Source organism: Onychomys torridus, chromosome 14 (assembly GCF_903995425.1).
Source record: "Onychomys torridus chromosome 14, mOncTor1.1, whole genome shotgun sequence".
In the NCBI taxonomy this organism is placed as follows: Eukaryota; Metazoa; Chordata; class Mammalia; order Rodentia; family Cricetidae; genus Onychomys; species Onychomys torridus.
Window position 1 is genome coordinate 39267288 of NC_050456.1, and position 22769 is coordinate 39290056.

At 42.7% G+C, this 22769-nt stretch overlaps 1 long non-coding RNA gene across 1 annotated transcript; it reads right to left on the reverse strand.

Annotated features, from left to right (window-relative positions):
* Nucleotides 1-2813: 2813 nt before the first annotated feature.
* LOC118595216 lies at nt 2814-7529 on the reverse strand. The gene is made up of 4 exons (XR_004946497.1): nt 7369-7529; nt 5817-5967; nt 5325-5480; nt 2814-3219 (listed from the first exon to the last, which is right to left on the reverse strand). It is a non-coding gene; the product is annotated as an uncharacterized LOC118595216 (long non-coding RNA).
* Between the last annotated feature and the right edge of the window lie 15240 nt (nt 7530-22769).

Consider the following 22769-nt stretch of genomic DNA (forward strand, 5'->3'; position numbering starts at 1 on the left):
GAGGATAGAGGAGGTGAATTCCTAAAATCTATTTTATCTGTGTTTTACAACTCTTTAGAATTCCGACATCTTGGAAATGTTTAAAAATAAGAAGAGAGTATGTATACTTCCCTGAAAACAGGCAAAATGGGACTAATTCTTACCATCAGATACATATGAAAAGCCCAGGGCTTAAAAGTCCATCTGTTTATTTTATTTTATTTTTTTGTTTTAATGGGCACTTGGAATAAAATGTTCCAAGTTTAACATTTAAAAGGGAACAAAGTATCCCATTATGCAAATGGTATTATGGGATGGAGAGTCCCTAAGCAAAGAAAGATAAATGCATTTATAATTGCATTTTAATTTTCTCCACTGGAAACATTCTCTTGCCTCTTTCAACCCAGACCAATGTTTGAGTCAAGAGACCATGACTTTCAAAGTGCCTTGATTCTAAAGGACCTTATCATTTTGTTTCCAAATCATAATGCCATTCTCAATTCTGTTACTATAGATAGATGTTCTACTATGATAGACTGAACAATGAGCTTTGTTATATGCTTGAATTATTATTTTTAATTAAAAAATACCCAAAATTTAGAACTGGGACATAACAGGGTTGATTAAGGAAACAATCTAAAACTAATAAACTCCTCCTCAAAATTACTCTTTCCAGTGGATGTTTTAAAAGTTGACCAATCCAGTTTAGTTGTTTCCATATATAGAGGGTAGTAGCTCTCCCTGAGGAATTTGCTAGAAGACAGGCTGCAAGCAGTAACAACTAGTCCCAATCCAACCAGTTGGAATCAAGGCTCCAAGTACTTCCATTGGAAGAATGCACCTTGCGTCACACAGACACAAAAGTCCTAAAAATGCTAATGAAGTCACTTAAACTGATTGTCTTTCAAGTGTGCTATTATAGAGTCCGATAAGAATATGGAAATATACTGTTTGAGCAACAGAATTGTAATCGACTTTTCCTCAGTCATAGCTATCTAACACAGAAGGAAGGACAGAGTCTCAAGTTCCATTTTGTGGCACTCTTTCTCAACCACCTGGAGTTTTCTTTTTTTGGGACTCTGTTCCAAAGCTGACTGTCACACCACTGTCAGGGGCAGAAGCAAGTGCATTTCAACCTTTGCAAAGCTAGGAGCCGCTATGCACCTCTGAGACCAGGTCAACAAGAGGCCACAGTTATTTCAGGGCCATGACCTGGTTTCCAAGTGGAAGCCTGTCCTGCGGATGCAAGCTGCTTCTCCAGAAAGTCTGGTGTGAAAACTTGTAGATTACACTGCTTCTTCTTGGTCCCTGGAGAACTGGATGGGGGTTATTAGCAATCCCATAGACCCCAACTCCCAATTCAGGTCTTCAATTCCCAAGTCCCATTACTTCTCTGAGTACAACCAAGATGAAGTTAACATGTGACCAAACCAAGGAGACTTCCGGGACAAGTATGACTTTACAAGTATGACATAAAACATTATGTCAGTTTGGCCATATGAGAGGAAAACATCATCTCGGCATGTTCAGCTGACTTTTAAAAACTGGGTTTGCAGAGAAAAAGGATTTTAAGGGTTTGCAGCCCCATGGCCTCCAACATCCTCATCTCCATAGAATAAGATGAAGATTTAAATTGCTTTAAAATTGTATCTGACAATGTTTCTCTTTGATACGATGCAGATGTACCATGAAGATAATCTGTAGCAAAGATGGTTTCTCTTACCTCAGGGTACTCCAGAAGGACATTACTTGAGAATTAAGGGGGAGAGAGAAGCACACACTCAGCTGTCTGCTCCCATTCTTGATAGCTCATAAGTAAAGGAGTCCTCTCCCAAGATAATGAAAAGGAATTTGTGGGGCTGGAGAAAAGGCCCAGGCTCAGTGGTTACAAGCACTGTCTGCTCACGCAGAGGACTCAGGTTCAATTCCCAGAACCCACATGGTTGTTCACAACCATCTGTAACTCTATAATTCCAGGGGACCTGACGTCTTCTTCTGGCCTCCTCAGGCACTGGGCATGCCCAGAGCTCATAGACATGCATACAGGCAAAACATCTATACACATAGATTAGTAAAATAATTTTTTAAAAAGGAAGCTGCGGGCCCAGCTAGGCCCACTTTCTGTCAAGTCTCACACTGGGTTTTAAGGTCCCAGTGTGAAAATGCATGTGAAATTGTTTCACAGACTGTGGTCAACACTGGCGATTGTAATGGTGGTCCATCTGTTCTGAACTGTTAGTTTTCTCTCTAATACAATCTAAGGAGACAGTGTCTTTCTTACGATCCCTATCATTGCTGAGATCCAGAACATTTTCTCCCACTTTGGGAAATTTTAACCAGTCTGAGTCAAAAAATGACACAATCCTGACCCTGTGTGTTAACTGACTTCCTGCCCTGGGCTCAGCCTGGGAGATGTGATTACCTCATTGCCACTGTGGTGTTGTTTCCCCTCGGTTGACTGTGGCTATTTGGTTATATAATTCCTGTTGTTACAACAAATGCTCTAAGGATCCAGGCATGTGGTCATGGGGTTCTGAAGAAACAAACACCTTCAGAAGGACTCAAGCAAGCTCCCCCTCCGGCACATCAACCATGACATGCACACAATCACTTATGTGCAGATTTCTACTTAACAAATAACCATAAGCCAGAGGAATGAGTAAATTAGGCCTGTCCTCAACACGCTCACTGTTTCACTAACACACTAAGACTTGATCCAGGCTACCCTAGATCCTGCATTTCTAACTCAGTGGAAGAGTTGATCCAGGCTACCCTAGATCCTGCATTTCTAACTCAGCGAAGGAGTTGAGACAGACTACCCTAGATCCTGCATTTCTAACTCAGTGGAAGAGTTGATCCAGGCTACCCTAGATCCTGCATTTCTAACTCAGCGAAGGAGTTGAGACAGACTACCCTAGATCCTGCATTTCTAACTCAGTGCATGAGATATGGTACAGAAAGACTTAGTGAAAGAAAGAAATAAAATATACTCTGGATCCTGAGTCAGAATGAAGTCATTGGGTTCCAGCTTTGACAGCCAAAGGAGAGGATTGAGATTCTGAAGTCTAATATGTAGGAGGTTCCTGCTCCTGATGGAATGCAGAACAACCCCAATTCTAAAACGACTTCCTCCACTCCAAAGAGAAAGGCCTAGTGAGCCTTGCGCTGTGAAGCGTTGGTGTTGCTGGAGCATCTTGTACAGGGAAGACTTTCCACAAAGGACAGGCATTGCAGAGAGAGCTGTATAAAGAGAATGAAATAGACTTTAAAGCAGAGATTCCTGGTGGCATGTGGTTGGGGGGCTGTTTATCACTGACAGATATTTGATTGGTGAGCATGGGGGATTCTGCCACAGGTCCTTTATTAATTGTTATGAAATAGGCAATGTGATTCTCCTTGGTCTTGAACATCAGAAACATTCAATATATTCATTCACAAAGCTTATTTACAAAGTTATCCCCACTACATGCTAATGAATCATATTTCAAAGACTCCTACTCCAGGAGGGATATTATTAATAAAATGAAAAGGCAAACTGCAGAATGGAAAAAAATATTGAGAGCATATCGATCAAGGGATTTGTCCCAAGATATAGAAAGGATTAAAATGAAATAATATAAGAACAACACATTTTAAACATGAGCAGAAAGAACTGAACACATGCTTCACTAAAAGAAGCAGTGTGAGTGACCAGTAACAGATGCCCAGCCTCATTAGTCATCAGGGAAACACAAATTATACAGCACAATGAAACACCACTCTGCACCCACAGAACGGCTAAAACTGAAAAAGACGTCTGGTCCACTCCTCCCATGCACTGCCTCTGGGCAGGTGAAATGGTGCAGCCACTTGTGAAAAGTTAGCCCACACCTTTGTAAAGTGAATCAATGTTACTCTGTAACCCAACAGTTCCACTCTACTTATTTTATTCAGCAAAAATTACAATGCACATAGGCAAAATAAATTTAAACATGAATATCCACCGCAGCTTAGTTCTTTGTAGCCCCAAACTAGAAACAACCAAAACATCTATCAGAGGATGAGTGAGTATACAATGAATGATATATTTGTGAGATGAAATAAAGACCAGCATTCTAAATGAGTGAACTGTTCATCTATACACAGTGGATGGATTTCAAAAACATTATGCTGATCAAAACCTAGACAAAAAATAGACTAAAAGACTGAATATTTATGATGTCCAAATAAGACTTGTGGTGGTTAGGAGTACATACTGCTCTTGCAGAGGATCTGAGTTCAGTTTCCTGCACCCACGTCAGGTGGCTTCCAGCTGCCTGTAACTCCAACTTCAGGGGACCTGACACACTGGTACTTGCACTCCTGTGCACATACCCACCCCCACACATAGAGAGAGACAGAGATAGAGAGACAGAGAAAGAGACAAAGAGAGGTAAAAATAATAATCTTTTTTTAAAAAAGTATGCTAACAACAGAAAGTAAACACATGGATATAGGCAGCTGGGGGGTGGGGGGGACATGATGATAAAGGGCCTAAGAGAACTCTTTGGGACGGTGAAAACATTCTGCATATTAACTGTGGATATGGCTACATAGACGCAGGCATTCAGCAAAGCTGCACACCGATACAGGTACATTTTATAATAAATCATCGGACTGGCTTTTATAAGCATCTCAGTGTACTAAAGCAAGACTAAGTATCCAAGTGTTTCTATTATACACAACTGACTTTAAAGTATTTTTATTATGACAGCATAGAGCCCTAAATAAGATAGGCGTGCATGAATTGGAGGAAGTACTGTCTGCAGACCCTCCTGGCTGTGCTGGATATATCTCAGGGAACATGAAACACGATGTCTCCGAATCTCCAGGAGCGTTAGACAAGTGTATCCTCCGTCTTCTCAGAGAGAATATGCTCCAAAATAAAGGACCGCTGCCATTCATTTAAAGACACAAAGAGAAGCAGTGCTTTATAGATGGAAGAGGACATTCCATACAAATCCTCTAGACAAGAAGTAAGTCTTAACCCCAAGCCAAAAAGAAAGAAAAAAAGGGGGGCATGCAAAGAACTGATTTTTATTTTAATTACATGGGTTTTGTGTTTTTGGGGGGTGTCCACGTGCATCTGAGTGAAGGAGCTCTGAGGAGGCCAGAGCTATGTTAGATCCCCTGGAGCTGAAGTTATAGGAGGTTGTGAGCTGCCTGACCTGAGTGCTCAAACCAAACTCAAGTCCTCTGCTAGACAAATATGTGTTCCTAAGTACTGAGCCGTCTCTCCAGCCCAAAGCTCGGCGGGTAAATTTTCACTTACAAGACACTGGGATCTGATGAATTAACCTCAGAAGGGGTCAAATTCAGTGACTCACCCTGTACACTTCAGAGACGGTCTTGATCCCATTCGCTCCTTTTCTCTTCTGTGAAATACACGTGGAGCATGAGTCTCACAGGTATTCCAGACGTTAGACAGGCCAGGCCAGGGAGCAGAGCCTGCATGCCTTTCACTTCCCACTTTTCCTTCAGGACTGCAATATAGGAAGCTTTGCTAGATACTGTGGTGGGTCGGCTCTTTCTTGTTTCAGCCCTAAAAATTTTGTTTCTCGACTTTTCTCTAACTTACTATGTATGATAAATTTGTAAAAGGCAGAAGTGATATTTATGTCTCATAAATTCTTAGCTTTGCAAAAATCATATTTGTGGCTGCATCTGGCATAAGCCCACATAGTTACATCGTGTTTCCTCTGAGCAGTGCTGAGAACTCACTTAAAATGCAGTGGAAAATGTGGGGTACAGAATGAACACTATTAAATGCCGTAATCATCTTAAATGTACCAGGAATAAAGGTCATTCACATGACTCACCTATGAAAACAAAGATGGAATTCTTAATTTAGTTCTTCCTTGGGGTTGTTATTTAGCAGGATTTTAAAGGTGGTTTAAACACACCTCTTAGTGATTCACAAAAGAGCACACGTCAAATCATAAATGGATTCTTATGTAAAATGTCTTCTTTCTAAAAATCGGAAAATAAACTGAGTTTTTGGCCTCAAATTCTTTAGGTTACAAATAGCAGACAAACAAGGCTGTTCATAGTTGCACACCTCACAGATTGCTGTTTTTATGTGAAGACAGAAACCTAAAGGGCAGGGCAGGAGGAAAATCATAAAACAATTGGCTATTTCAAGTCAGCCTCTGCAAATGGTCTTCCTGTTTCAGAGTTAGCTCTGCAGTCAAAGCTGCTGTCCCTCGCATACCTGCTGTAAGCCCCAGGGTACTGGGTCTCCAAGTAGTAAGGCCATAATGGGAAGCGCTCTAGGAAACGGAGCAGGAATTTAAAATCCTGTCACATGTAACTACATCTCAGCATCATCTCAAAAAACAAACAAACAAACAAAAATCAGATTGGACAAATTTGTACAAGAATGTCCATCTGGGGATTTGCAAAGAGATGCTGCATGTCCTCCTGAGTTGAAGATGCCTATGTTGGAAATGTTCCCCCAATTCAAGCAAATCAGATGTAGCCTGGAGGACGCAGACCAGTTAAGATCCGGCTGCAGGCAAGGCAGAGCCAGAACAGATGCTGAAAATGCACCAGGCGAGTAAACTCTTACAGGCGGTACTTGCTCTGGCAGAGTGTGTGCCCACTAGGTACGTGATCAGGAGATCGGCACAGCACCTGTGCAAAGACTACATGCAGATTCGCCAGAGCGCCTCAGTTCGCAGGAATGGAGGCAATGGGCCTGATCTGCAGAGGCTAAAAACCACATGGAAACACAGGAAAATGAAGTTGTAATTATCTCTGGGAATCAGGGTCACAAGTTTTAAATGTCTTTGGATTGAATGTCCAACAAACAATTGGGGCAAACAAATTCACAGTCATGAAAAATATGTTGTACAAATTGACAATTTAGCTACTTAAAGATAAAACAAATGTTTCAGAAGTACACACACACACACACACACACACACACACACACACACCCCACTCACATACACTTCATGTGGGAGAGATAGCTCAGCCATTAAGAGCATGTTCTTCTCTTGCAGAGGACCTGAGTTTGGTTCCCAGGACCCACATCAGGCAGCCCACAACTGCCTATAATTCCAGCTCCAGAGGGTCTTACGCCACTGGCCTACAAAGACACATGCATTTATGTGTATACATCCACACACAGACATCCACACATACACATAATTATATATATATATATATATATATATATATATATATATATATATTAATCTGGACTCCCAGCCCAGGCTTCATGTGCTCCTGACTGCTTTCTCTTACTGAGGAGACAATCTGGCAAGGGGTTTTTCATCTCAGTTTCTCCCTCATGAACTTGGAGGTGAAGGTGCAGCCATGCTGTGAGGATTTCAATACCGCCGAGTGGCATTTTTATGCCATACTTACTTCAGGGAGAGGCCACTCTGCACAGAGAGGTTTGTTCCATTCTGCATCACTCTCTGCCTCTGCTGCTAATCTGTCGTAGGCTCACCTGTGCTATGACCACAGAGATCACGGTGCTGCAAGAGTTTTACTTCATTTTCTTCTTTGCATTTCATTTCAAAACATATAATCTAGGATGGATGATGAATAGATGGTAGACAAATACATTTTTTTTAAAAAAAGTGTATATAGAAGAGAAAATGGATCTGACTCAGATTTGTGTTCAAAGACCTACCTTTGTTCACATGGTAGTTCACATTTTTGCTCCTGAATTGTAAACCTTAGCACATAAGACACCGGTGGGGCCCTCTTCCTCCTGCCTCGTCCTTTTGTGTTAACCTCATCATGATCCTGAGTTTATCTTCCATTGCTCCCGGAGTTGAAGCAATTGCTTATATTGTTCTATTATTACTTAAAACCTGGGAGTCAAATATCAGGGTAAGAACCTGATTGACCAGAGAAGCAGCAGAGAAGTGACCAGTGACCTCCTCTCTCTCTCTCTCTCTCTCTCTCTCTCTCTCTCTCTCTCTCTCTCTCTCTCTCCTTCCTTGATCCAAAAGGGCCCTTGACTCTTTCTAAGCCCCTCCCTACTACTTCCTGTGTCTCTCTATATGTTCTGGGTCCTCCAAAACTTCTATGGCTAATTCTGGTCAGCTAGTAGCTAGCTCCACCCTCTGATTTAAGGTTATCTTTAACGTCAGTCTCAGGTGTGGCGGAGTGCCATCCAATATCCCACAACATGGAGTATACATGTCCACACTCCCCAACACTTGCTCTGTAGGGAAAGTTGCACAACGGAAGAGATGTGTTACTTGTACACTTCTAGAAGGATGCCACGTGTGTTGCTCAAGAAGTTCTGTGTGAGGCAGACTCTGCCCTCTGGCAATCAAGCCTTTTGGAGGAGATGGTGAATCAACCATCTGGCAAGCGCATGAAGGTGTTCCAGCCTTCATGAAAAGGGCGAGCTAGGTGCCTCATGGGAGACACAAGATGGATCCGGAAGAAGGCTCAGGAGGTGACATTATTTGGGAATCTGAAGGACAGCAACAGTGAGATAAGATTTTTTTTTCATAAGTCTGAGAAGGAAGCCATATATATTCTTCCATTCCTGGTATGTGTTTATCCAGGGCTGCCCTTCACTTGACCACTATGGCCCTCTATAGAGTGAACTCTATGGTTAAATATCGGACTGTGACTTGGTTCAAAGGCAAGCACAGAGAACAGAGTAATTTGCATTCTTGGAGTGATTTCCTTTCAAAGGGGAACAGAAACTGTCCCCTGCTCTGTCTCTTCCCCATCAGTCATCTTATATACGGGACTTCCGGCTGCCACCAGGTCTTTGTCTGGAGGCTTTGTTCCTTGGTCTCTGTACTCATTTTGCCCCCATTTTGTAGATAACAAATGTCAAGGATTCATGTACCCAGAAAGTGTTCCCCCAACCAGGATCTGCCAAAAGACCCAGCTCCCCTTGTCCCTTGGCTGGGGTTACTGTGAGGTATTCACTACCCCAGAAACATGCTCCGGTTCCCCAGTGACAGCCACTTGCTCGTCCCTCCTCTGTCTCACTTTCCCAAGTCCCAGTGTTTTCTTTACCTGCCAAATTGATCTCTTACCAAAACTTTGCCCTGGTGTCTGTTCCAAGGGTGCCCACCCACCCTGACTCATGCACAAAGGCCATTTGCAAACAAATGAAAGGCCACTTCTCATACTGTCCTTACTTCGGTCCCAGCCCTGTTTCTGTATTCTCCCCACTGTTTCCACACAGGGATCCATCTCAGAGTCCAGACACTGTGCCCCCAGCCAATCACAAGGCTTTCAGAACATGGACTCTGTGGTTCGTCTTTCTATCTCCAAGACCTAAAATCAATGCTTGTTATTTTCCTGTGGACTGTCGTCCTCCTGTGGGACAATGCCTCAGGACAAAGGTGTTTACAACACCTACCAGGAAGGACAAGGTAGAAGAGACTGGAAATGATGTTCTGGGAGAGGAAGGCCACAAGCCTGGCAACTCAGCCTCAGTACCATTGAACTCCTGTGCCTGGGTGAGCCTGGGCATTACTGCTCGTCAGCATCTCTGTCTCTCCATGGGGCTAAATGACACTCACCACAAAAGTTGGAAAAGCTCTTTGAAACTTTCCAAAGAGTTTGTACCATTAAAATAGGAGCCACTGTTCCATCATTTAAATAATCTCGTTGGCAAAGGCCATGCATTAATCATCACAGCACAGATTTTTATATTCTCGGAGCATCTCTCAGCTGAAAGCATCGCCATGGTTTATAAACATATTCCTCACGACAACATCCAGATCACTCCTTGCCATGAATGAATAAACCAAGGCCTGAAATGGCTAAACAGCTCATCTCAAAACCTCTGGAGCTAAAGGCAGAGGACAGGTGACCACTGGGCGAGGGATAATCAAGAGAGAGGGCTGTGTAAACATTTGGGTAGATGGGACAAATAGATCAGAGATGCAGAGGCATATTGCAGCCCTGGTGTTACCCCTCGCTGCCCTTCGTAGAACTGGCCTGTGCTTCCCAACGGCATCTCTAGGAAAACTTCCACAGGATAAAAACTTTCATAAATTATGAAAACCCTTAGAAAATATTTAACAGCTGCTTTGTGCTATGGGGGTGACTCTGCATTCCGAAGAGCCTGCTCAAGTGGACCCGTATTTTCATGCTCCTCACAGGAAGCACAAGCATATTTTACAGCCAGATCCAAAGGGGAGGCTGCTGCAGGATTACAGAAGACAAAAGGCCGAGGGGGTAGATTTAGCATCCTTCCTTGGGGCACCACACCATCCTCCGCCCCATATCTGCTTTGCATGCACAGTTGGAATCCCACAGAGGCACAAGACAGGCCACTGAGCAGAGGCCACCTGTTCCTCCTGTGGGCATTGGTGAGTGGCCAGTGGATCATGGCAATCTGGTCACCTCCAGGAGGGTTGTGAATGATTTGTGTATCCCTAGCTGTTCCCCCAGAGAGCAGCAAAGTCAGTTCCACCCCATGTGATGCACAAATCCTGTGGCTCACTGGAGCTGGCAGGCTTTCAGCCTGGTTGTGGCCGATGATGTCGGAGAAATCACTTGACTTTTCTGGGTTGGGGCGGGGGAGGTTGTTTTTGTTTTGGTTTGTTTGGTTTGGAAACAGTGTTTCTCTGTGTAGCTCTGGCTGTTCTGAAACTCATTCTGTAGACCAGTCTAGTCATATATGCATGTGTGCACAGATTATATATCAACCAAACAAACAGCACGCTACATTCATAGCTCTGGCATGATAAACAGCACAAAGGACCAAAGAATCATGCCTCCGGTATTTGTCTGCATGTCTGCAAAGGCCCCTGGAAGGCTAGTGTCATCAAACGGAAGCTGTGCCATAGTGTTCATCTCACTCTATCTTAGTAACATAAACAAATATACTGGCCAACATGAAAGACACTCACTTGTCAGCAGCAGCCATAGGTTAGCTACGGCTTTAAAATAGGGAAACATTCAAAGACTTGAGAGCTGGGTGTCACGTGCTTACATGGACAGCAGATTCCTAAAGAGCTGTCAATCTCCTGTCTTTCTTTATCTGGGCCTTTCTTCAACAAGTCATTAAATACATCCATTCAGGTTTATATGTCATCTATATGCACCACTCATTATAAATATTTTGACAGTGTAAAGTATATGGTGGCAAGTGAACCATGGCTCCAGTTTTACAAGCATCTCTTTCCACTCTCTGGAAGCTTTGCTTATGTTCCCATTTGTGAGTGCGCTCCACTATCTTTGTCTCAGTAAAATCTATTATGAACAGGAGTTTTTATTTCGGTTGTGATTTTGTTGTCAGCATTGAGAACAGTGGGTGAAACGTGCTCCCACACCCGCCTCTGAAGCTCCTCTCTGAACCCCTGCTGCTCCCACAGCCATCATTGTCCAATGAGTTTCAGCAACCCCAGCTAGGTGGAAGTGTTTCCATACAGCCAGATTCTATTTTGTATGTCTGTTCCATGGTTTGTTGAGTCTGAAGAGATCCTTCAGATATAAATGACCACCAACACTGATCCAAGCTCGAGGACGGGATACGCACACTGTTCTGTGGACTTTCTCCGTGTTTCTGGATGGCTTCCCACAGATGCCCTCCACCTGACCCAAACTTCTCTTTCAGGTTTGGGAGCTGCCGTGTGCTGTCCCACACCCTTGACTAACGGCTGTCTGCTGGGACTTGCTGATTGCTTGTGTTTCACGTCTTGTCTTCTATGTCTGGCCATCACTCCACTATCGCCCAGAATAACTTCATCCTTTTCTTTCCTGCCCCATTTACTGGGCACAGCAGTGGCTCTTTCTTTTGCCTTCAGGAAGTTCTCCACAAGTTTCTGAAACTTTTTTTTCTTTCCTTTTATTTTTCGGGGGGTGGTGGTGGAGAGGGTACCATTCATCTGGAGATTATGTAACATATAAGTTTATTAATATTGTGTATGTGTATGTGTGTGTGTGTGGTGTGGTGTGGTGTGGATGTCTTACCCCATCTATATGAATTTACTCCCTAACAATGGAGACTTCCTGTACTTTCATCTGTGTCTCCTAAGAGCCTTAGTATGGAATCAACAAACTGTTACTGCCTCCTTTCTAAAATCAACTGCACGGTCCCAGCAACTGAAGTTCTACATTGTATTACTGTCTTCCAAATTAGTCTATATATTTATTTCTAGGAACTTTTTACTTCTGAATCTTTCAGGTAGAAAAAGAAAGATCCCTATAATCCACATTTGCACAAGATCTGTCGCTCCTGATTTTGGAGCTGAAAATAACAAACCAGCTGGACAGTGGCAGCAGCTGGAGACAGAATTCAGGCTGCCAAGGCTTTCCCAAAGCCACCTCAATTTCACCTAGACTCCCTGGCAGCTGTGCCTGACCTCAGCAGACTCTTCATTAAGGTGTTCAGAGCCATCTAGGCCTTTGAGGTGACTGCTACTGGGTCACCTTGAAAAAATGTTTGTTTCTCAAACACTTCCAAATTCATTTGATCCCACAAACCATGACTGTGCGTTCTCCACACTGCCAAGTGCTTGGGCTAGGCATTTTTACAGTGGTCTTCATGTTATCCATGCTCAACCCAGTGCAAAGAGAACATGGTTCAGAGGACTCACCATACCAGCTGAATCCAACCTAGGGTGGCTTAGGGTTTCACCATGCTTCAGAGAGGTCCAGGGTAGGCAACTGTCCTGCTTAAGGGTCTTGGCAACTGTTCATAGTGTTTAGAACAAGTGATTTCTTAGACTAGTCTAATTCACAGAAAAGTTGCTTTAAAAATAAAGCACTGTCCTGGTCTACATTGCAAGTTCCAGGCCAGGCAGGCTTGCATAGTAAAACATTTTCTAAAAAAATAAAAAATAAAAAATAAAAATAAAAATTAAAAAAAAAAAAAAAAAACCCCAAAACACTGGCTACAAACAGGCTCCATATTGCACTGGGATGAATTGTCCCAAATGGCATAAACTATTTTCCTGAGGCCATTAGCACAGAGTCTGAGCAACATGCTGGTGTTTTTATGAGAAGATGATGCATGCAGATCATGCTCTAAGTAGTGTTTGACCTAACACCACATCTCACCAAGTGAGGATCTGGGAAGTGATGGCTTTCAGACATTCCTACCTGGTTTACACTCAGCATGGACTTCACCAGTGTCCTGGGCTCCAGGTAGTATTGCAGGTCTTCGGCTTTCCTGTTCTTTCCTAGCCTGAGATCCTTCTTCGCTTCCTCCACAGCTCCACTTTCTGGGGGTGCCGGTCTTGGCTGAGGTCACGCCTCCTGAGGGCTGGTTACCGCACAGGGCCACACTGCTCTCAACTGAATTCTTCCCTCGTGTGACCCTTTCTCAACACAGATCCTTTATCTCTGTAGCAAGACCAATGGGAATAAAGGGTTGTGAAAAGCAGGGTGATGGCCGCTGGCCAGGAAGAGGGAGAGCCTACTGTACAGCTTTGAGCTGAGTGGCTGCTGTCCTGGGTGAGGCAAGTGCCAGCTCATTGCAGATCAGAGGAGGCCAGTCCATGGGAGGTGGGGGTGCCCTAGGAACTCACCCTGTCCCTGATTCTGTCTACCTGCAGGGACTTGTCCAGACAGGGCAAATGGCTGCAGATCACAGTTCCCTCCGAAGGCTCTTCTGAGCCACGTGCTTAACTAAGCCCTCTTCCCAAGCTGCTGCTGCCCATCCCATATCACCTCTTCAGAAAGGAGGGATTTTTCTCCCTCTAGCCCTGGTGGTATGGGAGTTAGTCACCAGTCTTTAACGCTTAGTCACAGTAGTGCTGCATGATTGGGCAGGGAGCTGTGTCTTGTGACGAGGGGGGGCTCATGGAAAAGGATGTAGGTGTCGGTTGCTGGGAGCTTCTTCCCTGGGGTATGATTTGAGATACATGGTTTTTAAACTCTTTCTGCTTTTCCTACTCCAGATATGCCTCAAGGCTATGTAAATATCACCTTCTCCTTTCCCTTTTCCCCATATACAGTAGTCTCTCTATTGAGTTTTTCCTTCTAGAACATTCTACTGGAAGGGGTTATCAGTGTTGCTGTCCTAACTCTTAAAACAGGGGGTTACAATTCCTAGCCTTCCAGAATGGGTGAATGACCGCTTTGTCATGAGGAAAATCAATATCTGCCACCACAGGAAGCGGGGTAGGGCGCAGCTGGACAAAGGCCCACACTCCAGCTGAGCAGCAGGGTCATTTGTGTGACCCAAAAGGTTATGCTTCCCTGCTTGTTTGGTGAGTCAGGCAGGGTGAGTTCAGATAAGACCAGGAGCTTGTGCCAGGTGCTCTCCAGAGAGACCGCCGGGCCCCAGGACAGCGCTCAGCTCCATGTGGCATTGCTGACCCCGGGGTCTCCGCTAGAGAAAGTAAAGATCCCTTTGCAGAGCCTGAAGGAGCAGTGAAGCTGTGCTTGCACAGTGAGGAAAAGCTCACCCACGCCCCACCACAGGGGTCTAACATCTTCAGGACAGCTTCTCATCCAAAGTTTACGGAGCTGGGAGAAAAGGAAAACAGATTTTAATCTCTTGACTGAGGTCAGGGAAACCCATTTCCTCCATGATCTACACTGCTTGATGGTCAGGTGTCCACCAAAACTCTAGTTCTGTATGTGTTGTTGGAGGTTGTTGCTGTTTTAATAATAACTTATTGAAATGTTGTTTGTATACTCTAAGTCCACCCTTTTAAATATTCAAGAATGCAATGGTTTTAGTGTACTCACAGATGAGGGCAGCCACCATCATGGTCCCATTCTAGAATACACACATCAAATTGAAACTCTGACCTGTTGAACACTCCGGACCATGTGTGCCCGTAACCCCCGTCCCCACGCTGGTGGCAGCTCGGTCTATAGATTTGCTGTTCTGACCTGTGTGGGCCTTGATGATTCGCTTCTTTCATTTGGCTAAACCATCCAGGGTCATCTGTGCTACAGCAAGGACCAGCACTACATTCTCTGTTATGGCTGAATAAAACCCCATTGTGTAAATATACATCACTTTATCTTACCTATTCACATGACAGATGTCTAAGCTGTTTCCACTACTTTCTTAATGTAGCTCTGAACATTTATAGACACATCTTTGTGTGGACATATGCTTTCAATTATCTTGGGATGAAATTGCTAGGTTATACAGAAACTCTATGTTTTACTTTTTGAGGAATGGCTGAACTATTTTTCACAGTGGCTGCTTGACAACCCCACCAGCAGAATATGAGGGTTCCAGTTTCTCCGCATCTTTGTCAACACTACCTATTCTCTGGCTTTTGATTTCAAGCAATCTGATGGATGCAGAGTGGAGGCTCATTGTGATGTCGATTTGTATTTCCACTGGAATGAATGGCATTGGGCACCATATGATGTACTCACTGGGCCTTTGCATATCTCTTTTGAGGAAAGGTGCATTCAAATGTGTTGTCTCCCTGCATAGGCAATTGTTTTTGTGTGTGTTTGTGTGTGTGAAGAGCATGCATGTGGCAGTCAGAAGGACCACCTCAGGTTTGAGACAGCATCTCTTCCTGGGTCTCCACTGTATGTATCAGACAAGCTGCTCATGGGCATCACAAAATCCTATCACCTTAGGAGCACTGGGACTACAATGCACACTGCAATGCCTGGCTCTGCATGGGCTCTGGGGATTTGAACTCAGGTCCTCATTCTTGCATGGTAGGCATATATACCCACTGAATCACCTTTGGAACCCCTTTGGTCCACATTTTTTTGTTTCATTTTGTTTTTCAAGACAGGATTTCTTTGTGTAGCTTTGTGCCTTTCCTGGAACTCACACTGTAGCCCAGGATGGCTTCAAACTCACAGAGACCCACCTGCCTCTGCCTCCTGAGCTCTGGGATTAAAGGTATGCGCCACCACCAGCCCTTGCTGGTCCACATTTTTTAAGAGTTTAGAAAATATATTTTACTTTATAGCTTTGATCATTTGTAAACTAGCCTAGAAATTCTGGGGAGAACACTGTACATGCTGCTATGATATAAATAACTGTTTATTATATTGGGGGAATTGCATCTTAGAATAGACTACTTTCAAGAACCACTTGAAGTACACAGCAAAATTGAGAGGAGGCATATATTTCCCATGTGTCCACACATCCACAGCACCCCTTCTACCAAACATGCCCCCAAATAGGGAAACAGTTGTTAGAACCAGTGAGTCTACATTGACAGATCATTATCAAAAGTCCCCAAGAGTCTAATGACATGTGCCTATCATCATAGCACCACACAGAGTATTTCACTGCCCTGGAAGCCCAGTTTTCACCTGTCCATCCCTCCCTTCCCCAGCCCCTGATCTTTCCCCTGCCTCTGTGATTTGACCTTCCCACAATGCCATGTAGTTAGACTCACATGGTACCTAACATGTTCAGATTGAATTCTTACGTTTAGCAGTAGGCACCTAATCCCTTCCCTGTCTTTTTGTGTCTCGATAGCTCATTTCTTATTAGTGCTGAATAATATCCATTGTGTGAATGCTTCTCAGTTGATTCACCTGCCAGAGGGTATCTTTGCTAAAAATATTATTCAAGTTTTTGTGCAGACTTGTTTTCAAGTTCATTTGGGTGAATAGCAAGGGCTGTGTTGGCTGGATGCATGATAAGACTGTGTTTATGTTTGTAAAAAAATAAATAAATAAATAATGTGGAACTGGCTTCCAAAGTGGCTGAAGCATTTTGTACTCCAACACCCACCCCCAGCCCGCAGCCATGAGAGTTCCCAGGGCTTCACATCTTCTCCAGCATTTTTTGGTCATTTTGGATCTTGGCCATTCTAAGCATTTCGTGTGGTATCACCATTGCTTTCATTGACAGTTTCTTGGTGGGGTGTGAGAACAGTATCTTTCATCTGTCATTTGCATCCTCTCTGGCTGGGGCATCTGCTCAGCACTTTACCCACATTTTAAACCATGCTGCTCCCTTCTTATTGCTGTGTGGTAAGAGTTCCTGGTATAGTCTGGATAAATGTTCTAGCAGATACAACCATGTCTTCTTAAATACCTTTCCCCAGTCTGCGGTTTTGTCTTCTCGTCCTTTGGCGGCATGCTTCACAGAGCACAAGTGTTCATCTCCATGGAATCCAGCGTATCAGTTACTTCTTTCTTAGATCATACCTTTGATGTTGAACCTAAAAAGGCATCGGCACAGCCAAGGTCATCTAGATTTTCTGTTGTCATCCAGGAGTTTTATATTTATAGCCTTTACATGGGTTGTTGATACGTTTTGAGTTAACTCTTGCAAAGAAGGAAGAGTCTGTTTCTGCTTGTGAACTTTGCAATTTTATTTTTTTTTTCTTCAATTGTTGGCTTTAATCTACACTCTAGCTTTGTCTCTGGGTGGTTTTCCTGTCTGATAATATTCTCTCCCATCCTGTGGAATTGTTTTTCCCCACTTTTTGACTATGTACTTTAGAGCACAGATTTCTGATGATACTCAATGTTCTGTTTTTTGTCTTTTGTCTCTTGTGTTCTAAGAAACCACTGCCTGACCCAAGGTCAAGCTTTTTTTTTTTTTTTTTAAAATGTGCATCTGTGTTTGACCTGCATGTATGAGGGCATTGGATCTCCTGGAATTGGAGTTATAGATAGTTGTGAGTTGCCAGGTGGGTGCTGGCAGGTCCTCTGGAAGAGCAGCCAATGCTCTTAACAACTGAGCCATCTCTCCAGCCCCACAAGGTCAAGCTTTACCCTCATATTTCTTTTTTGAATGTCTTTGCTGTTGCATTTAGATCAGCTCTGTATATTTTGAGATGATTCTTGCATATAATGTGAGTGTTGGCCTCTTACATGTGGTTATCCAGGTGTGCTGGCACAATTATCGGAAATCTATTCTTTAACTGTCTTGGCACCCTCATCAAAAACTCCATTACCAATGAGAGTGGCAGAGTCTGTTTCTAAAGTGTCAGTGCTATCTCACTGGTCTGTGTGTCCATCCTCCTGCCAACAGCACAGTGTCTTGTTTCCTATAGCTTCTTGCTGAGTTCTGAAATTGGGAAGTTTGTCTTCATTTTTCATTTTCAAGATTATTTTAACTAAGTTCTGTGTATTTCCATGTGCATTTGGGGGTTCACTTGTCAATTTCTGCAAAGAACTAATCTGGGATGTTAAAAGGAGTTGTTGAATGCATACTCTCCAGGTAATGCATCTTAAATTTTCCAGTTCACAAACTCTGGCTTGTAGGCAGATGTATCTTTTTCTCTAGCAGCTCCCAAATAAACATACCGAGGCTCACATTAATTACAAATGTTTGGCTGATAGCTCAGGCTTGTTACTAACTAACTCTTACACTTTAAATTAACCCATATTTCTTATCTTCCCTCTGCCATATGGCTCGTGTCTTGTTACCTCTTTTTCTACTCGTCTGTGTCTGCTGGCATCTCCTCTGATTCTTCTTCATCTCAGCATCCTTCATTTGTTTGTCTCACCTATACTTCCTGCCTAGCGACTGGCCTGTCAGCTTTTTATTAAACCAATTGAGTAACAAATCTTTACAGTATACAAAAAGATTTCCCCCTTTTTGTCTAATTAAAAAGGAAGGTTTTAACTTTAACATAGTAAAATTATATAGAACAAAAACAGTTATTAAGAATTACAGTTACAATATCCAGTTTGTGTTGACAAAATTAGAGAAAATATTCTAATGTCTATCTTTATCTTTGTGACTTTAAAGTTTTATATCTAATTTATTTTTATCATAACTAAGGAAAACGTTAACTATGATTATCTAGTCTTCATGTCTGTCAAAGACCTCAGATGGGTGAACTATCTGGATAGTTACCCTAGGTTCATCTGTGACATTGTGGCATCCAACTCTGGCCTATAGGCCTGGTGTATCTGACAGACATTTTTAAGAAGCAGGGAATTCTGAAGGACTATCCTACCTTGTCTTGGCAAAGTTTGGCAGTTTTGCTTCTGGTTTTTGTTGTTGTTGCATCCTGCTGGCCCAGTTTGGACAGTAACTGTCAGCAACTGAGGCAAGGGCAGTTTCTTTACCCACATGGCTAGCTTTTTCCATAAAGAAGGCAAACTCCATATGGAGTTTCTTCAATGACCATCATCTTCTCTGAAGTAGATTGGTGCTGCCAGGAGCAGATGTGTCTCACTGTCACGGAAAGCCTAAGGTTATTAAACATTAAATGCCATATTCTGTAGGTCTTTGAAATGTTTGAAGACAACTACCTATCTAAATATATCTGTTTATGACCTTGAAAACATACCTAATGCAACTATAAGTTTGAATATTATAGATGTGTATTATTCTGTATATCTTAATTATATCTCACATTTTTAAATGAGCTGCATAAACATATTTTAAACAAGAGTAGAAGCATACATACAGTATAACAAAATTAACTAATTTGTATCAATAAACCAAAATCCATACCAATGTAAAATATTTTTTAATTAATAGGGTTTTTTGGATTAAAGTAGATTCAGTAATTTACCCTTTTATCTCATCATTTTTATATTATATCCCCCTTTCTTCCTTTAGAAAGAGATCTTTGAATTTAACTTTTTTTTTTTTACTATGACCAATAACAACTTGCAACAAACCCCCTTTAATGATAATAGATATCCATAACCCATTTTTTAGGAATATGGGCATTATTCTCTAAGCTACTTTCTGTTGTTTGGGGGCATTGGAATCTTTGAGGGACACTGAGAAAATTCAGGATAATGGTTAAATCTTGGCTATAGTAGTTTGTGAGGCTGGATCATCCCAGTCAGCAGCCTTGAAGCTGTTCTGGATGCTGGATCACCTGGTCCATCCATTTTTATTCGTGTCTGGTCCCATTGTTCTGAGAATACATAAATTTTAAAGGTAACATATATATATATATATATGTGTGTGTGTGTGTGTGTGTGTGTGTGTGTGTATGTATATATATATGTATTAATATAAGTATAGATTGTGCATTATACACAAGTCAGCCAAAGATGATTTTTGTTATGTAAAATGTACATCACACATCTTGTAGTTCTTTTAGGTTTTTTTTTTTTTTTTTTAATGTCTGAAGTTAGGATTTCAGGGGGTCTTCCTTGATCAAACCTGATTTCCTTTAACCAAGAATGAATCCACAGCCTTTCATTTCCTGTGGAAATAAGAGAATAACCTGTTCCCCAAAAGCAAAATACTTTTTGACTTAAATTTTGAAGTCAAGACCTTTTCAAAATATATAGGTTGGTTTCATCTAGCAGCCCTTACAATCCAGTGTGTCCTAGAAGCAAAAAAATTCAAAGACAACACAAAAACATAGAATATCAAGACTCTCTGTGTATTTCCCATCTTTACTCCCTCTTTAAGGACTCTACCCTGTTATTTCTAAACTATTTTTATATACCCTTTCTCTTCTCTCTTCCAAGCCTACACACATTTCAAACACAATGTGACCCATTTACAGACTCTTTTTGTCTAAGTCTGTCCTTACTGAGCATCTACAATCTTTTCTGTCTGCATGAGCAAAACCCCAAACCACCACACAGTGCATTGGTTCAAGCCCACAGGCAGTGGCTGGGAGATGCCTCTATATCATGGCCCACCTGAGACATGAGACTAGGAAGGCACATTTGGTTCTATTTTAGACTTTTTAAAAAGCTTTCTCAGGTTTTGTGTGGAAATTCTTGCCCCATATTGGGTACCATTTGTACCTGCCAGCAGCTCCCAAATAAACACTCCAAGGCTCACATTAATTATAAAATGTTTGGCTGATAGCTCAGGCTTGTTACTAGCTAACTCTTGCACTTTAAACTAACCCATATTTCTTATTTACCCTTTGCCACATGGCTCATGGCTTGTTACCTCTTTTTCTGCAGATCTCGTTTCCTCTGCATCTGCTGGCATCTCCTCTGACTTCGCCCTTCTTCATCTCAGCATCCTTCATTTGTTTGTCTCACCTATATTTCCTGCCTAGCTACTGGCCTGTCAGCTTTTTATTAAACCAATTCAAGTGACAAATCTTTACAGTATACAAAAGGATTATTCCACAGCACTGGCTGCTTCATTTAGATATTCTAAAATTCTTTCAGTGGTGTCTTGTTGTTTTCAACACAAAGGACTTGAATTTCTTTGCTTAAATTTGCTCCCAATGAGTATTTTGTTATTTTTGATGCTGTGATAAATGAAATTGTTTTCTTAATTTTGGGGTGTTCATTGCTACTGTATAGATACAGAATAGACTTTTATACATTGATCATTCTGTAGTGGTATTTGCTCTGCCCATGACCTTGAGCTATATGGCCCAAAGGAGGTGATACTTCTTGCCTTCATGCATGAACTCTTTTTTTTTTTTTAAGATTTATTTATTTATTATGTACACAGAAGAGGGCGCCAGATCTCATTACAGATAGTTGTGAGCCACCATGTGGGTGCTGGGAATTGAACTCAGGACCTCTTGAAGAGCAGTCAGTGCTCTTAACCTCTGGGCCATCTCTCCAGTCCCCATATATGACCTCTTAAAAGGGGAGGAGAGAGGGGTCAGATAGATGCTTTGGGGCATGATCAGACACTGGACAGCCAGGTGCATTCTTCTGAATGCTAAGAATTGAACCCATCCATCAGTGCTCTTAACCACAGAGCCATCTCTCTCCTCTCTCTATGTGGACTGATCTTAGCATCATTCTCTTTTTCTTCTCTCTGTCTCTCTCTTTTCTCCTTACTTTCCTTCTCCCCCTCTTTTCTCTCTCCCTCTCTTGCTCTCCATTCCCCTCTTTCTTACCCCTCCCCCTCCCTCAGTTCTCTTTCCCTCTCCCTCTCTCTCTCTCATTTCCCTTCCTCCCTACACCTCCCTCTCTCATTCCCCCTCTTTCTCACCCGCTCTTCCTCCTTCTCCCTCTTTGTCCCCCTTCCCTCCAGGTCTCTGGCTTGCCTTTCATTCTCTAACTTGCTCAGCTGCTGTTGGCACTGATCTTGCCCAGGCCTCTCCCTCTCTCTAGATTTTTCCTTGCATTTGAAATCTGCCAGCTCATCCTTTAGCTCTGTTACATGGGTTGCCAGTATGCTAGTCCGTGTGTGTCCTGTGTTTTGAGCAGCTGTGGTACAAGTTCCCTTCAGTGTTTTGCCTCCCCCCAGCCCCTCATTTGCACCACCCGTTGACTAAGGCTGTATCTCTAAGTCTCTGCCCATTTTCCCTCACTGTAACTCTTGTCACCTCCATATTACCCTGCTGGAAGAACACTCAACAGAGCATTTATTGAAGAAAGAAAGAACAGTTGGCACTTGGGGAAAACAGCCATCATTAAGAACTCTAGGGGTGTGTGTAGGTAGGGCACATACCTCCTACATCACCAATCTGGCCTCCTTCAGCAGCATTACATTCCAGAATGGAATGCAATCGTCTTGGGAGAGCAGAGGCCTGGAGATCCAGGCCAGTGACTCTTCTTCTGTTGTTTCTCTACCAGAACTCCCTGCCTGGGGGTGGGAAAGTCAGGAAGAAAATTTCAGTTCCCTGAATCATTTGTAAATGAATAACCTGTCTGATTGTTTTGTTTTTACCTGTCCTGAGGGACAGCTGACTTATGGGGGGGGGGGGGAGGAGAGAAAAGATTCAGGATTTTTCTTGCCAAATTCTTTCACTCTAACAAATAGGGAAATTCCTGACCAGCTGTTGCAATGAGTAGCAAGAAAAATATTCCCTTGGAACACTGTGGCAAAGGACACATTTCGTGTGCTGGCTCTCCTCAAAGAATGTCTAGAGCCTTCCAATTACTGCCCTCTCACCCAGAGTTCTTCATAAATCCCGGTAACAGCAGGCCGTATTTTGTTTTTTCATAGTTGGACTTTTCTTAAACATCTAGCTTCAACTCCAGTTTGCTCAAATGGCAGGATAAAGCCCAGAGACTCCGGAGGA